Consider the following 18,539-nt stretch of genomic DNA (forward strand, 5'->3'; position numbering starts at 1 on the left):
CCCAAACTTTACTTCCAAAATCTCTTCTAATCTTCAAAGCGATTCTTCTCCATTCAAGTTTTTCAATTCTTCAAATCCCGTTTGCCAACCTTCTCATCAAACAACAAGTTTTATCTTCTTCTTTCCCTGAACTCATAAAAAATAGCGAAAACATCGAAAACCGTTCCTCAAAAAGAAAAAACCTCTTCATTGCGGCCGGCCGGCGACAATACACCGGTGGAGCCACGCATCGAAGAGTGTGTTCCTGGGTCATGCGATCTTACTTCCGACTTTAAAGTCGAGAAAACCTCGTCTGTACCTGGATGTGAGCCAATGTCGAGATACATATGCTCGATAACTGAAGGCGATCTTGAGCAGGTGAAAAAAGATTGCCATTGGGAAAACAAGGAGGTGGTGATTTCGACCCCCGAAGAGAATATCACCACCCATGTGAAAGGGTTCTTGAGTGTTTACACTTATCCTTTTACGCTGGGTCCTGTTGACCATGTTATCATTGATTTATGCCGCCAATACCAAATAACCCTGGGCCAGATCCATCCTTCCTTCTGTCATATAGTAATTTTGCTTCGACTCTTTGTGAGCAAAGTCGAGGGGATGCCTTTTACCCTCGACCATCTCATCAGAATGTACAACCCTCGTCTTTATCGAGGGGGACTAATAAGGCTTCAGTGTCGGGCTACCAAGGTACTGTTCTCAAGCATAGATGAGGACAAGGACCGAGGATGAATGGGCCGGTTTGTTTGAGTGAGGACCTCCGACATAATTCTGGCCGAGAAGATGACATTCCCTAAAGAGTGGCACGTGAAGCGTAAGTACAAACCCAACTATAGCTTTTGTTTACCGTTTTGTTTCTTTTGCCTTTTCGTATTGACATCCCTTCCTATGATGCAGCAGTTTCTTAAGTGACCGTTGCATTCTCGAACCTTGAAAGCTGGGTTCGTAAAATGGCCTCGACCTTTTCATACGTTGAGCGCTTGTGGCGCGATTTGGTAAAGGGCCGATGGGTGGCCAAAAATCATGTTAAGCTTCTCTATCCGTGTTTGATGCCCTTATGTGAAATGTTTCTTTTTTATTTTTACTTGATTCCCCCCATACAGGTCTCGAAGACAAATGTTTTCATGAGGCCGCCCCCACCTGGAGAAGAGGAGGCCCCAAAACCGGCTAAGGATTAGAAGAGGAGGAGAGTCTCGCCTTCCGATACTCCAAAGCCTTAAAAGAGCAAGGCTCGTAAGTTGAAGAATGGCACTAACACTCTGCCTGTCGACGTAGCCCAGAAACTACGAGATGAAGAAGAGGAGAAAGAAGATGCTGACTATGAGTTGGTGGCTCGAAAGAGGGAGAGCGCCAAAGCTTCAAGGGCAGTTGAGCCGGTGATGGTCGAGGAGGCTCATCTTCGGACCAAGGAGATCTCGAAAGATGGTCTGAGTGAAGTCCCCAAGTTATCAGAGGCCAAAGATGTCTTCCACCGTGACGATCAATCGGTGAGTATACCTGTCCGCCGTGATGAACAATCAGCGGGTGTTCCTGAAGGGTCCAGTTCCGAGGCCCTCCGAAAAGGAGAGAGTGGCCCAAGTGTCTTGCTTAAGAGATCAACATTGATGATTCGCCGCCCCTTCCCACATTTTCTGAGGGGAAATTTAAGGAGGCCCAGGCTATGGAGACCCCCGGCGTGTGAACGATCCACAAAAAGGATGACCTATTCCGTGGCTACTTTATGAGGGTCGGTGATGTTTCCGATATGGATGCATTGATCATTTTCGATGAGGCTCAGCGACTCCGGCTAGTTAGACTTTAGCCCCCATTATTAGTTTTACGTTTGCCTTTATTTCCTTTTGCCCGATTTCCTTCCTTTCTCTATAGGCCATGACGCTTCATCGAGAAGTATTTTCCAAATCCCAAGCCGAGCTGAATCGGCGTGGGGCCAATCTCAAAAGGCTCACGGAGGAGAAAGATGCCCTCAAACTCTTCAGTGGGCAAAAAGAATAGGAGATCAAGGACCTTCGAGCTGAACTGGCCAAAGCTCACAAAGAGCAGACTGACTTGATCGAGCAGGTAATGAAGAATTTTCTTAGAAGTTTGGTGTGTCAATTTGGGGATAGCGACTAATACTTTGATACTGCAGGTTCAGCAGAAGGCTGAAAAGATTGAGCAGCTTCGCGAGGAGGCTAAGATGAAAAAGGCAGAGACTTTGGGGTAGAACAAGAACATGGATTGTCTCGCCTTGGAGAAAGATACTGCTCGAGCCCAGCTATCTTCGACTAAGAGTCTACTCCAAAGCATGAAGGAAGAGAGCTTGGCCCGAGCCAAGAAAATTGAGGAGCTTGAGACTCGGTTGGCCGCTGGGCTTGCAAAGGCCACATCTGAGGCAGAACGAGTAAAAGTCGATGCAGAGGCAGTCGTGGCCGTCTACTGAGCTGATGCTGAAGCCGCTCACGCTCGAGCAAAGTATATTTCCGATACTGCTCAGGTCCGATCATACTGCATTGCCGAGCATGCCAAATGCCAGTCTCGGAGAGACTCTCGAAAAGATTCATGCTCGTGATTTTGACCTTATTGCTGATATCGAGAATGCAAAAGTGCTAGAGGCCGAAGCCAAAGCTTTACTCTCTGAAGATGATGGTTCCTGGAGCTCGAGTGTATCCGAGAGTGGAGATGAAGATGAGGCTCCCGGGGAAGATTAGGCACTTAGAATTTTTTCTTCTTTTTGGGACACTTGGTTCACATAATAGAGATCAAACCAAGAAATGATGTTATAGAAGCTCTAATTCCTTGTTGGGAGCTGAATAACAACGTATTTTGCTTTAATAATTGTGAAATGACGCCCACACTAGAAGAGGTCGCGAGCTTCATGGGAAAAGGCCAATATCTTCCCCGTGATAGACCTATCGTACCAAAGAGGGTACATGCATGCAAATTTTTGGAACTTTTGAAGATCAATCATGGAAAGTATAAGGGGTTATCCGATCGATAGGTCACTTTGAAATTCTTGTTTGACAGATATAGCGATAGAGATGCTTTTGAAAACAACTTGGGTCAACTCAAAAATGACGGGGACATAGAAACATGGAAGATGCATAGGCATTTTTTCCTATATGGTTGCATTTTTGGGCCGTATGGTTTTTCTAGATGTAGAGGGGCGTATCCACATCTGATTAGATAGGGTAGTGCAAGCTTTGACTACCATGAAAAAACCCACTCTTGTCCTTATGATTCTATCAAGTTTATTCCGGGCTTTGACCAAGTGCCGAGAAGGACAGAAATTTTTCGAGGGCTACAACATATTACTATAGATGTGGATTTTGGAACACTTCTACCGTCATCCTGTCATCGAGAAATTCGACCCGCATTGGTCCAATTTTGTACAAAATCATGAATAAAGGATTGAAACATGTGAGTTTCCTGAAGGAATTGGAGCTTGGAAAACATGCAGATCGAGTCACTTGGAATTACCATTGGCCTTCTACGAAGGATGTTAATTGTGAATCCTCTCATCAACCTTTCCTGATATTAATGGGGCTCAACGGCGTCCAACCTTACGCTCCTCTTCGGGTGATGCGCCAATTAGGCCGACGCCAAGAAATACCACCAACAAGGGACATGAGCAAGTTCGCATATGACATTTCTCCAGAAGAGCCAGTAGATGATAAGGAAGTCATGAACATTTGGTTTGAGGGTGGAATTTCTGAGTTTCGTAATATGGTAGAAGACCGTGAAAGAGGGGAGGTGGCCCCCAGGTACCTTGCTTGGTTTCACGACCCCTCATAATTGGCAGATAGGCCAGAAGGGTCCAACAGAAGAAGAAGTGACCACCTTGTTGTACAAATGCTAAAGCAAGAACTGGACCAAGCCAGAGAAACCATCTTTCAACAACAAGCCCAATATCAGGCCAACATCATTCAGATCCGATCATAGGTTAATAAAGACTACCGAGCCACCCTGCAGGTTATGGTTAAGGATTTAAAGACTGCTCATATGAATCTGGCATGTTTAGAGGAACAACTTGCATACTGGGTTAAGTCGGCCCTAAAAAAAGCTGAGAAGGGTCGACTCTCTAAAATACACAAGTTGCAAGAAGATCTGAGCATCGTCGAGGAAGCAATGCACCAACAACAAATGAAGTTTGATCTCCAGAGGGAGAAGTTCGAGTCAATTAAGAATCACCAACTAGCCGAATTCGAGATGGAGAAATGTCACTATCATGAGGTAATAGGTCGGCTACAAAATGATTTGACCGAATACATGAAACAAAGAAACTCAGCATTGGACCGCGAGGCAAATGCACTGAATTTGGCCGATGCCCGTGGGCGGCAAATCGATGGCATGTTTGTATTCCAAGAGAATGTCAAGAGAAGGATACTTGAGATAGCCGAGTACACTGCTCTGGGGTGCACAGATTGTGAGAAAATGAATAAGAAATATTTATCGAATCTGCAATCAACCTCGCTCGCCACATTGCTACAGATCTGGAGGCCCTATACAAAGATATGTCCATCCAATTGGGGCAGGGAGCGCCCTAACCAAGATGATGTCGAGTGGATAGTCTGCAAATTTAGAGTCCTTGTTGCATTCACATTTTTTAGTAGGTGAATTTTTATTTTTGAGTCTATGAGGGGTCTGTTTGTGACTTTGGTTTTGTGGAGTCTTGTTTCAATCCAGTCGAGTCTGTTGTAGTTTTCTTTGCGCATTTTGTTTCAACATCTTGTACCAAAAACAAAAAATATATATTGAAAACCCAAAAAGATTTTATTTTTTAAAATGTTGTATGTGTTTGTTTTTTTTTTGAAAAAAATCAATCAAGTGTCTTGCATCCCTGAACTACGTAATGATCTAATTCATGTGGCAACATGATACGTAGGCAACCCATAAAAGGTTCGATCAAAATTTTTGTCAATGAATCTAAGTTGAGGGATCAAAATGAGGGGAGTGTAAAAACAAAAAAAAGAAAAAAAGAAGAAGAAGAGAATAAGAGCGCCAATAAGAAGCAACTTGATAAGCTGGAATGAAACATGAAGCCTTCCAAAAAGCATTTTAGAAATGGTGATGATGTTAGGAGCATGACATATTATGTGTAATTCATATCTATAAAATGCCTAACCCTAACATGTTTGATGTCTCTTATCCAGTAAGTTTAAGGTGGTTGGCTTGTGGTGAATCTAGCAACACATCATTACTTCACAAGATATAAGGGACCAGTAGTAATGGATAATAGTGATGAAATCGAGTTGCTCAGTGACAATCCGCAGGGTCAATCAGCCGAGCAAGAGTCAGAGGAAATAAGAAAATGAGACAACAATTGTCAGATGTATATCAAGCTTGGGTTTCTGGTCAACCTCCACCCCAGGTTCCCTCTGAGGGAACTTCCACCGTACCCCGAGCTACTTAACCATTGCTCCACGTGGCGAGCAATAATTTTCTACCACCAGGGTATATGCCAAACTACAGCTTCCATGCCGATCGTGGTACCTCTAATATGCGACCTCCAGTCACACCAGTCAGGAACACCCCTCTCATCGTGTCTAGCGCACCAGTATATACAATCTCACCACCACCTCCTGTGACGAGGCCCAACAACGAGCCACTATCTTAGGCTTATGATGGCCAATACTACTCCCCAAATATGGCTTTCAGGGGCTCAGCTCCCGACAATCAGACTCCTTAGTATGAGTCACTAGCAGAAAATGAAAAGCCTGCAAAGACAAGTGAGCCGAATGAGATGGCCAGGAAAATGAAAAATCTTGAACAAAACATAAAGAACATATAGGGAATAGGTGGTCACAAAAGTGTCTCGTTCAGTGATATGTGTATGTTCCCTCACATCCATTTTCCACCAAGTTTCAAGACCCCAAAATTCGAGAAGTATGATGGACACGACGACTCTATTGCCTACTTGAAAAGGTACTGCAACCAACTAAGGGGTGCAGGTGGAAAAGAAGAATTGTTGATGGCATATTTTGGAGAAAGTCTTACAGGGGTAGCCTCTGAGTGGTTCATTGACCAAGACATCTCTCACTGGCATGTCTGGGATGACATGGCCCAGGCCTTCGTCAAGCAATTCCAATACAACATTGATATTGCACAAGATCGCAATTCCCTATCCAATTTGAAGAAAAAGTCGACGGAAAGCTTTAGGGAGTATGCCATCAAGTGGAGGGAGTAAGCGGCCAGAGTTAAGCCACCCATGGATAATCATGAGTTGATCATTGTCTTTTTAGAGGCTCAAGAGCCTGATTATTTCCAAAACATGATGTCCGCAATGGGTAGGCCTTTTGCCGAAGCAATCAAGATAGGGGAAATGGTCAAAAATGGCCTAAAGACTGGCAGGATTGTAAGTCAAGCTGCTCTCAAAGCCATTACCCAAGCGATCCAAAATGGGTGGGGAAGTTTTGCAAATAGGAAAAAGAGAGATGAAGGTTTTATGATGACTTCGGGATCTAGGGAAGTTTACAGAGGGGCATCGCACCCTTATGTACGAGTTCCACAGGGGCAATCCAGCTACCCTTAACATTATTATCCTTCTCCAATTCCTCAATACTCAGTGGGCCCACCACAATATACAGTGTTTAATGCTCAATCCTATGTTTGGCCTACCAATCAATAGATACGTGTACCAGCTCTAAGGAACCCCCGACCTCAGCAGCAAAATTTTCGGGCACCTTATAATGCTCGTCCCAGGCAGGATTACGGTCGAGAACAGAGGCCGGTGGAAAAATTCACCCCATTGGCTGAACCATACTCTAGTCTTTCCAGAAGCTAAAACAGATGGGCGTGATTGGACCCACCGCCCCCTACCATATGCATCCCGATTCACATGGATTTCAAGCAAATGCTAGATGTGAATATCATTTAGGTGCCCCGAGGCATAACACCTATAACTGTTGGACTCTAAAAAGAGACATAGAAAGACTCATTTCTGAAAAATTGATTGTAGTGATGAATGGCGAGGACCCTCCTAATGTGACAAACAACCCATTGCCAGCACACAATGATGTTCATTTCATGGGAATGATTTGACGATATCAAGAATACAAGTCGGTCGGTCAAGAAGAAATGATAGTGGGAGCAATTCAAGAAGGAACAAGTCTGGAAGTAAGTCCAAGCCGAGATGTGTCGTTGATTGTGAAAGGCGCCCTGAGCTCAGAAAAGGTAACTTTATTTGTGCCCAAGGTCACGAGGTTGGAAGTTCGCTCTAATGTTCCAAGCCCAAGGTTATATGTGTCCTCGGAGGCCACCCCATCACAAGGCAGAATCATGGCAGTACAAAGGGTAGAACAGAGCCGATCATAATCAAACCTACCGTGCAATCCCATGTGACAAATACAAAAACCATTCCTTGGAACTACAACAAAACGGTGATGACATACAAAGGCAAGGAAATCATAGAAGAAGTTAGGGAAACTAGAGGTTTGACTCAATCAGGGAGGTGTTACTCTCCAGAGGAGTTGAGAAAGGCCAAGCAAATCAGAGAAGGACAATTGCCAATAAAGAAATCTGTCACTGAAGAAGAGGCAGAAGAGTTTTTGAAAAAGATGAAAGTTCATGACTACTCAATCATTGACCAGCTAAGAAAGACTCCTACCTAAATCTCTCTACTATCTCTGCTCCTACATTCAAAAGAGCATGCCCGTGTACTAATCAAGACCCTGAACGAGGCACATGTCTCAGAAAAGACCACAGTGAATGAGTTAGAGAAGATGGACAACAGATTTTTCGAGGTGAACAGAATCTCCTTTACTGATGATGAACTTTCCAAGGAAGGAGCCGGGCACAATAGGGCTTTGCACCTAGTCGTCAAATGTGAGGGTCATTATGTAAAGCGAGTCATGGTTGATGGAGGCTCGAGTGTAGATGTATGCCCTCTCTCTATTTTGCAAGGAATGAAAATCAACACAGACAGAATCCGACCTAGCAATGTTAGCATTCGGGCTTTTGATAGCTCAACAAGAGATATCATTGGGGAGATCAACCTCACCATGACAATTGGGCCGGTTGACTTTGAAATTGTCTTCCAAGTAGTAGACATGGACACTTCTTATAACTTTCTTCTTGGAAGGCCATGGATCCATATGGCGCGAGCTGTCCTATCCACATTGCATCAGATGGTAAAGTTCGAACACGACAGGTAAGAGATTATTGTTCACGGTGAAGACGAGTCATCCATTTATAAAGACCCGTTAATCCCGTGCATTGAGGCAAAGGAATGGTGTGAGTCCATTGCTTATCAAGCTTTCGAAGTGGTTTCTGTGGACCATGTTGAGGAAGGAAAACCCATTCTGCATCCTCGTCTTTATGCCACATCTGTAATGGTGGCTGCAGTTATGTTGAGACAAGGTTATGAGCTAGGAAAAGGCTTGGGGGCATCATTGCAAGGAATTTCGGAGCCTATTTCTCCATTCAGTAACCAGGGTACTTTTGGCTTAGGCTTCAGGCCAACACAAGCAGACAAAAACAAAGCCAAACACCGCAAAAAGCATGGATGGGTCTTGAAACAACCTATCCCTTACATTTTCTACACTTTTGTCAAGCCACAACTCCAAGAGGGTCAAAATTCCTCGGCGCATGTAAACATTGATGAAATTTGCCATGGCCTCAGCCAGATGTTTTCTGAAGTGAATATGATCTAGGCTGGTGAAGGCACTAGTCGTGACGATGTGCAACTAATTGGCCCAGACACCATGCTCTACAACTGGGAAGCAACTCATTTCCCCACAAGGAAGGAGTCTTGGTAGTTCGCTTTTGCAACTTCTTTTGGGTATTTTAGATTACTTTTAGGGTTGTAATCCAGGCATCTTAATGTGATTGTTTTGATGTTAACCCTTCTATCCTTTCGAATTCAATGAAATGCAGTTCAGTTTCGTATTAAGTTTTGTATTTTTTCCTTTTCCTAATTCTTGTCATTTTATTTCAATTTTAGTTTTGTTAATACCAGCTTTAATAACATAACATGCATGACGAATTCACGCCCAAAGCTTAAAAAGCTGTCTAATTTCGAAATAATGCAGCAAGAGGTTGAATGTGATGAAGATGAGGCTGTTGAGGAAATAAAAAGAGAATTAGAACAATTTGAAAACAAGCCTAAGCCCAACCTCAATGAAACTGAGCCAATCAACCTTGGAAGTTATGAAGAAATCAGAGAAACAATAATAAGCATTCATACTGAACAAAATACCAGATATGCGTTGATTCAACTTTTGTTTGAAATACAAAGATGTGTTTGCTTGGTCTTATGATGATATGTTAGGTTTAAGTGCTGATCTAGTGGTTCATAAGATTCCTATGTATCCTGATTTTCCACCAGTCCAACAAAAGCAACGAAAATTTAAAACAGACATGAGTTATAAAATCATAGAGGAAATAATGAATCAATTTAGTGCCAATGTGGTCAGAGCTGTCCGAAACACCACCTGGGTGGCAAATGTTATGCCTGTACCAAAGAAGGATGGAAAGACCAGAGTTTGTGTTGACTACAGAGACCTGAACAAAGCAAGTCCAAAAGATAATTTTCCTTTACCGAACATCCACATTCTCGTAGATAATTGCGCAAAGCATGAGATAAAATCATTCGTGGATTGCTATGCTGGGTACCACCAAATTCTAATGGATGAGGACGATGCAGAAAAAACAGCTTTCACCACTCCATGGGGTACTTATTGCTACAGGGTCATGCCATTCGGTTTGAAGAATTCAAGGGCAACTTACATGACGGCCATGACCACCATTTTTCATGACATGATGCACAAAGAGATTGAAGTACATGTCAATGGTGTTATCATAAAATCAAAGACACAAGCTGATCACGTGCGCGATTTGAAAAAGTTCTTCGAACGGCTTCAAAAGTATGACCTTAAGCTTAATCCAGCCAAGTGTGCATTTAGGGTTCCATCTGGGAAACTCCTCAGTTTTATAGTCAGTCGGAGAGGTATTGAACTGGATCCATCTAAGATAAAGTCCATTCGAGATCTACCACCCCCGAAGAACAAAAAGAAAGTCATGAGTTTTCTCGGGAGGTTGAACTACATCAGTAGGTTCATTGCTCAGCTCACAACCACGTGCGAGCCCATCTTTAAGTTGCTAAAAAGGATGCCACTATCAAGTGGACGGACGATTGCCAAAAAGATTTTGACAAGATCAAAGATTATCTATCAAAACCACATGTACTAGTCCCACCTGAACCTGGTAGGCCTTTGTTTTTATATCTATCGGTGACGGATAATTCCTTTGGATACGTTCTGGGTCAACATGATGCAACAGGCAAAAAGGAACATGCGGTCTATTATTTGAGCAAGAAGTTCACCAATTATGAGGTTAGGTACACCCGTTTAGAGAGGACATGTTGTGCTTTGACTTGGGTCGCTCAGAAGCTGAGACATTATATTTTGGCTTACACTACTTACCTCATATCCAGAATAGATCATTTGAAGTATATCTTCCAAAATCCAATGCCCACTGGCAGGCTCGCAAAATGGCAAATCCTGCTCACAGAGTTCGACATCATCCATGTCACTCACACTGCGAGAAAGCACAGGTCTTGGAAGATCATTTGGCAGAGAATCCAGTTGATGATGAGTACATGCCACTTAGCACATACTTTCCATACGAAGAGGTCAACTCAATAGAGGAAGTAGGTCCAGATGATCACCCTGTATGGCAAATGTATTTTGATGGGGTTGTCAATATCAAAGGAGTTGGGATCGGGGCAATCCTCATCTCACCTATTGGACATCATTACCCTGCAATAGCCCGACTTTGGTTCTTCTGTACCAATAATACGACAGAATACGAAGCTTGTATCATGGGTTTGAAAATGGCCATCGATCTAGATGTACATGAACTATTAGTTATGGGAGATTCTGACTTGCTTATCCGGCAAGCCCAAGGCAAATGGGAGACTCGAGACATTAAGCTTATTCCGTATAGACAATGTGTGCAAGACTTGAGCAAAAGATTCAAATCCATCGAGTTCAGGTACATTCCCAGGTTTCACAACGGGCTAGCCGATGCCTTAGCTACTTTAGCCTCGCTGCTCCCTTATCCAGGTAACACGCATATTGATCCAATAGAAATCCAAGTTTGGAATCAACAAGGTTACTGCAATACAATTTAGACAGAACCAGATGGTGAACCATGGTATTTGACATAAAACAGTTCCTGAAAACAAGAGAATATCCAGAGAATGCCAAATGAGATAAAAAAAGAACTATAAGGTGGCTCGCCAGTGGTTTCTTCCTGAATGGGGAAATTCTGTACAAAAAGACCACAGATTTAAATTTGTTGAGATAAATAGATGCCACAGAAGCGGAGCAGATCATGAGTGAAGTGCATTCGGGGGTATGCGGACCTCGCATGAATGGATATGTTTTGGCGCAAAAGATTCTGCGGGAAAGATATTATTGTCTTATTATGGATTGAGATTGCTTCAGATTTGTTCACAAGTGTCACCAATGCCAGATTCATGGTGACCTAATTCACTCTCCTCCTTCGGAGTTACATCCCATGTCCTCTCCTTAGCCTTTCGTCGCTTGGGGAATGGATGTTATTGGGCCAATCGAGCCAAATGCTTCAAATGGGAATAGATTCATTTTGGTTGCAATTGATTACTTCACCAAGTGGGTGGAGGCTGTCACTTTCAAAGTAGTCACCAAGAAAGCAGTGGTAGACTTTGTTCGTTCCAGCATCATCTGTCGCTTTGGTATCCCAAAGACCATTATCACTGACAATGCAACCAATCTAAATAGTCATTTGATGAAGGAGGTATGCGAACAATTTAAAATCATACATCGCCATTCTACCCCTTACCAGCCAAAAGTCAATGGAGCCGTTGAAGCGACGAACAAGAAAATCAAGAAGATTCTTAGGAAGATGATCCAAGGTTCCAAGCAATGACATGAAAAGTTGTCTTTTTCTCTTTTGGGATACTGCACGACTGTTCGCACATCTGTTGGTGCAACTCCGTATCTGCTTGTATATGGAACTGAAGCTGTAATACCCACTGAAGTCGAAATTCCCTCTCTCTGAATTATTATGGAATCAGAGATTGAAGACACTGAGTGGGTCAAGACTTGATTAGAACAACTGATGTTGATCGATGAAAAACGGCTAGCAGTAGTGTGTTTCGGCCAGTTATACCAGCAAAGAATGACACGTGCTTACAATAAGAAAGTACGCCTAAGGTAATTTGAGGTAGGCCAGCTGGTTTCGAAACACATCCTTCCGCACTAGGTAGAAGCTAAAGGAAAGTTCGCCCCGAACTGGCAAGGATCAAGAAAGTGTTACCAAAATGGGCCTTGCACTTGGTAGATGAAGAAGGACGGGTATCTGACATGACTATTAATGCAGATGCAGTCAAAAGATATTATGTCTGATATATACCCACTATAGAATTTTCATGCATTGATTTTCTCAGATCGAAGTGACGAAGGATATCATTTGCTCGCTATTCCAAATAGGTGTCACCCTTCTATTAATCCTTTTGAGCCATATTTGTCTTCCTTGTTTCTCACTTTTGGAACCAGTGTACTTTTAAAAAAAATAAAACCAAACAACAAATATCTGAGTCATTGAACTATGTCCGACCTGATTTCGAAAGGATACGTAGGCAGCCTTACCCTGGGTTCGGTCCCATCATAACAAAAAATCCATATTCCCAATACTCCAAAACTGGGGCAGAAGTTTGTTTTATTTCACGATTTTTCTGTAAAAACGGTTCCAAAAGTTGTAATTCAGTTCAAGGTTCATTACACCTTTTTTACCCTTCAAGAACTTCTGATCGATGCTTTTTGAGAATATTTGAAGTCCCCATGCCAAGGGCGTTGGGTAACCTCCCTCATGCAGTATCAAAAAGAAAAAGAAAAAAAAGAGAGTGTGTTATCGGTGAAAACCCGTACGTGCACTATAAGGCAACAATGAGTAGAAAAATGAGAGTCTTATTGGTGAAAACCCAGATGGGCACCATAAGGCGACAGTTAGTAGAGAAATGAGAGAGGTTAGTTAGCAAAAACCTGCAAAGGGCGCTACTAGCAGAATGAGGGCCTTTGATTCTCCGGCATGAGCACAACCAAGACAAATTCAAGATGAACATTTCCAGCGGATTTTGAGAATTAGACAACTTAGATAAATCAGGCGTCCAGTCCAAAATGCATGTCATGATTCATTGAAGTCGGCACATACCTCCAGATAAGTCTCCCTATTCCTTTCCCCGAAAGGGACACCTTTTGTTTAAACACAGTTCTTTTTCACTTTCAATTATTATTCTATTTTTACCATAATTTTTTTAAGTCCCTTTCGGTCTAATCCTGCATCAAAGGCGAAGCAAAGAAATGGCTGCAAAACTAGCTACAGTTTCCCCATGATATCGAGCACAATTTGGGATATATATAGCATTGACGAAGGCACGAATACATCTAAGATCTCATTCAATAAGGCGAACAAAGTGTTTCAAAGAAACTGAAAAGTCACATGAGCAGGACCTGCTTCATGAGAAAAGTTGATAAGCACTACGGACACAAACTGATACTGGGTACAAGACAATTGAGTTTGATTTTAAAGAAAAAATGCATTACCTCTGAGACAAGGGTAGCGGTACCATGGACATCTGGGTATGAAACAGTTGGGGGAAATATTGCAAATCCAAGGTCTCCAGAAAATGTTATAGAGCGGCAGAGCATCTTGGTACCATGCTGACAGAATCGGTTCTTCGACAGCAGTGGCCGTGAATCAACCTACTCAGGGCATCAAGGCCACAAACCAACAAACACTTTGAAAACTCACAAATTTTTCTTTGTTTGAAGCATGAACAAAGCATGCGGAATGGAGATTCTCAAAAGATGAATGTCACCAAACATAAGCTCCTTAACATCTCCATTTTTCTTTTATTTTCAACATGCATACCTCCCATTTTCGTAGCTTAACCCAGGTGGAACTATTTCGCCTAGGGGATCCAGCTCATAGTTCCGGGTAGAAGTTACTCTTCGCTCAGGTTGTTTTTACGTAACTTAACCCAACTAGAACCTTTTCGCCTAGAGGGATCTAGCTCATAGTTTCGGGTAGAAGTTACTCTTTGCTCAGGTTATTTTTACGCAGCTTAATGATCACGCCCAACTACGCCTTCTAAAAGACAAGCGGTCATTGCAAATATAATCCGATTTTTAAGTCCGGAGTCGAATCCTCAGGGAACTAACCTATCTATTACAAGTCTTTGGCAATGCTATTATCAACTCAACCAATTTCTAGATGCAAGATTTTTATCAATCGATCTTGGGTTTTTGTTTAATTACTTCAAATAATATTAAAAATAACAATATGCTAGATTAAAGATAATTCAATGGTAAAAAGATCTAGGGCAGTGATTTCCCCAATTGCTAGCTTCGGTCTTGACTCTTTCGCTATAACCTCGCCGTAATACTCTATGAGGATTAAGAGCTATGGGTTATCATAATTATCTCTCGATCAACTACAATAATTTACTAGAGCATTCTCTCGAACTACTCTAGCTGACAATATGTACAGCTCTAAATTATCCCACCAAAGCTTCGTTATCTCTAAACCCACTTTTAAGTTCAAGTAATGAATCTCTTCAATTACCCAAAAGTGGTGTTGTTCAATAGCTGTCTAACCTAATATTCTTTCTCAAGCAATATGAGGTAATTAGACACGATTAATCAAGGGCCCGTTCAATTAATCACCATACAAAACGTAGTTGAACAATCATATAATAAATCTGTCTCGATTATAACAAGTTGAGTCAAAACTTCAACCAACAATTGGTTCCATCAATACTAGATAATTGTTTATCTACTCATAACAAAATAAGATAAAACTACAAAGTTGTTCATAATGTATAATTGCAAGAATTAAAAGGAGATAGAAAAACTCTAGTGTTTGGTTGATCTTCTCACACTTGTTCTTGCCTCCAAAGTAGTCTAAAAACAAGCTTAATTATGTCTGGAGCGAGCTTCTAAATTTTATAAGGGTTTGGAACAAATTTTTCCCAAATTACACTTTGGTCCCCAATTTTCTGGCAACTGAACAGTTCAACGCGGCCGCGGCAAGACCACGGTGGAGGCTAAACATTCTGCCTCGCGTAATTGTCTGCCGCGACTCAACCGCGGTTCCACCACGATCGCGGTGGATTTCACCTCAGTTCATTTTTTGCTTCTTTATGCTTGGGTGCTTCTTGATTGGGCGTTTTCTTCACATTATTGACTCCAAAACACTCCGTAGTGCTTCCTCACTTAGATCATTCCCTACGAAGCAAAAGAACACCAATTAGAGCATTTTGTTATCAATTCGCCTATAAAACAACAATAAAGCATGGTAATATTAAGGTATAAATATCATCTATATAGCCTAATATCACTTAACCTAGGTAGAACTTTTTCGCCTAGGGGGATCCAGCTCATAGTTCCGGGTAGAAGTACTCTTCGCTCAAATTCTTTTTACGCAGCTTAACCCAGGTAGAACCTTTTCGCCTAGGGGGATGCAACTCATAATTCTGGGTAGAAGTACTCTTCCCTCAGGCTGTTTTTACGTAGCTTAACCCAGGTAGAACTTTTTCAGCCTAGGGGGATCCAACTCATAGTTCCGGGTAGAAATACTCTTCGCTCAGGTTGTTTTTACGTAGCTTAACCCACGTAGAACCTTTTCGCTTAGGAGGATCCAGCTCATAGTTCTGGAATTACTTTTTGCGGAGGTTGTTTTTATGCAGCTTAACCCAGGTAGAACCTTTTCGCCTAGGGGGATCCAGCTCATAGTTTTGGGTAGAATTACTTTTCGCCGAGGCTTGTTTTACATAGCTTAACCCAGGTAGAACCTTTTCGCCTAGGGGGATCTAGATCCTATTTCCGGGTAGAAGTACTCTTCGCCTAGACTTAGTTTTCATAGCTTAACCCAGGTAGAACCTTTTCGCCTCGGGGGATCCAGCTCCTATTTCCGGGTAGAAGTACCTTTCGCCCATGCTTAGTTTTCATAGCTAAACCCAGGTAGAACCTTTTCGCCTAGGGGGATCCAGCTCATATTTTCAGGTAGAAGTACTTTTCGCCCAGGCTTAGTTTTCATAGCTTAACCCATGTGGAACCTTTTTCGTCTAGGGGATCCAGCTCATAGTACCGGGTAGAAGTACTCTTTGCCCAGGCATAGTTTTCATAGCTAAACCCAGGTAGAACCTTTTCTCCTAGGGGGATCCAGCTCATATTTTCGGGCTTTTCGCCCAGGCTTAGTTTTCATAGCTTAACCCAGGTAGAACCTTTTTCGTCTAGGGGTATCCAGCTCATAGTACCGGGTAGAAGTATTCTTTACCCAAGCTTAGTTTTTGTAGTTTAACTCAGGTAGAACTTTTTCGTCTAGGGGGGTCCAGCTCATAGTACCGGGTAGAAGTACTCTTCGCCCAGGCTTAGTTTTTGTAGTTTAACTCAGGTAAAACTTTTTCTCCTAGGGGGATCTAGCTCATATTTCCGGGTAGAAGTATTCTTCGCCCATACTTAGTTTTCGTAGCTTAACCCAGGTAGAACTTTATCACCCAGGGGGATTCAATATTTTTGTCAGTAATACAGGTTGCCAACCCCTGGTTACATTTCATTTTCAGTAATACATGACATCAACCCCTAGTTACATTTCCTTACCAGTATAGGGTACGCCAATCCCTGGTTTTGTTTTCCAACACAAGGTACATCAATCCTTATTTGAGACACCATTTAGACAATCAGGGTACACCATTCCCAAAGAATCATATTTTCCTAGGGTACACTAATCCTGACACTATAGTGCTTTTAATAAAGAAACAGTTTAGATTTTTGTTACGAATAACTCACGAAATTTTCCTAGTGAAAACTGTGACAGAAAATTTCGTTCGTTTGTTTGCTTTGGTGCCTGAACAGGTTTTTACCTTGAGACACAAGTTTCGAGGCAACCAAAAGAAGTCTCGATTCTAATAAAAGAAAGAAAAATAATAAAAAGAAGTGAATCCAAAGTGCAAAAGCGGATGTGGACTGCTCAAGACGTAGTTGAAGTCACAAGCTCTGCATGTCTCGTCTTGATTCGAAAATCTGAAGAAGGATGAACCAGCGGTTGCAGCTAACGAGCATCAAGATTCAGATCAGAGTCTGCAGGAAGAACCAGTCAAGACTCAAGGACAAGTTTCAGAAAACTCATAGATAGGAATCCGGTAACTCATAGCTGATAGGCTTTGTTTAGTTTCTTTTTGATTTTTGATGTAATAACAAACTTACGGACCGGAGCCTCGACGGGAACTCACTCGACTTCTCAACTCACCATTCCAACCTTTTTCTTGAACTACGTGCGACCTAATTCTGTTATAACCCGAGATATGTAGGTTTTCCAAACCAGAACTCGGTTGCACTCTTTTGTCTTGTCTCTGCCCTTTTGAATAATGGTATGACCAAAAATTAGTCATATCTCTCATCTTGTCTTTGCATGAAAACTCTTCATGTTTCCAGCAAAGAGGGGCATGCTGTGAACACCTAATTTTTGACCATGTTTGAATTTATTCCCACTTTTCCCACTCACTTCCCATTTTTCTACTTTCTCCACTAACTATCCACTTCACCCACTATCACCACTCATGTTCCCCACTCATCTACCCACGACCCCTCACCCTTCCACTCTTCTTATCTATCAACACACACTATTACACATTCTCTATATAAGTCATACATTTAGATTAGTAAAAAAAAGGGAAAAATGGGCAATAAAATAGGAGGAGATCTTTGAACAAGGAAAATGACGTGAAAAGTGGAAGGAAGAAACAGAAAAGATTCAATTAGATAAAAAGTTTGAGAGATTCTCGTATAATTAGGAGGTCAAGTTTTCGTTCGTGGCTTCGGGTTCGACGTTGCTGCTACTTTGTCCGGCTCGAGTTTCGATATTGGATTGGAGTTGTACTGGTTCTCTTTCTTGTATTACTGGAACTCTTTTGCTAAGATTTTGATTCTATTCTTCTTCACTGTTATTTTCTTAGTTTTATTTAGAGCATTAGGATTTGGTTCCTTTTATTAGTAATTTATTTCCTTAATCTGTTATTTTCCTATTTGAGCATATGTTTCTGAATTTTTTAATCATTTAGTTTATTTGGTGAAAGACTAAAAGAAAGAGATTTCATAAGAGATGAAGACAAACGATTACGGTGATGATATAAATATTTGCATAGTGTTAAACTTAGTGGTCAGTTAAGCTTGCACAAATTATACTATGATATTAGAAATGAGCGTATTTTTCAGTCATTCTTATGAATAGGCCATAATCTATAATAATTTTTTCTTTATAAGATTGTAGTAAGTTTCTTTTATATAATGAAAAGTTTTTCTTCTTTGAGTATATATTTACAACTGTTAACCATTTAGCCATGAAAACTAAAAAAAAAATTAGGTATTAATTTTAGTAGGAATACCTTATAAATTAGAAAATCTTGTTAAACCTATCAATTTCTCTATGCCTTTAACTTCACTGTAAGTTACTTTAATATTGTGATTAGCTATCTTAATTAGTCTATGAATGTATACTTCTATTAATTCACTGTTGAAGAATAACTT

Source organism: Nicotiana tabacum, chromosome 6, assembly GCF_000715075.1.
Source record: "Nicotiana tabacum cultivar K326 chromosome 6, ASM71507v2, whole genome shotgun sequence".
NCBI lineage: Eukaryota > Viridiplantae > Streptophyta > Magnoliopsida > Solanales > Solanaceae > Nicotiana > Nicotiana tabacum.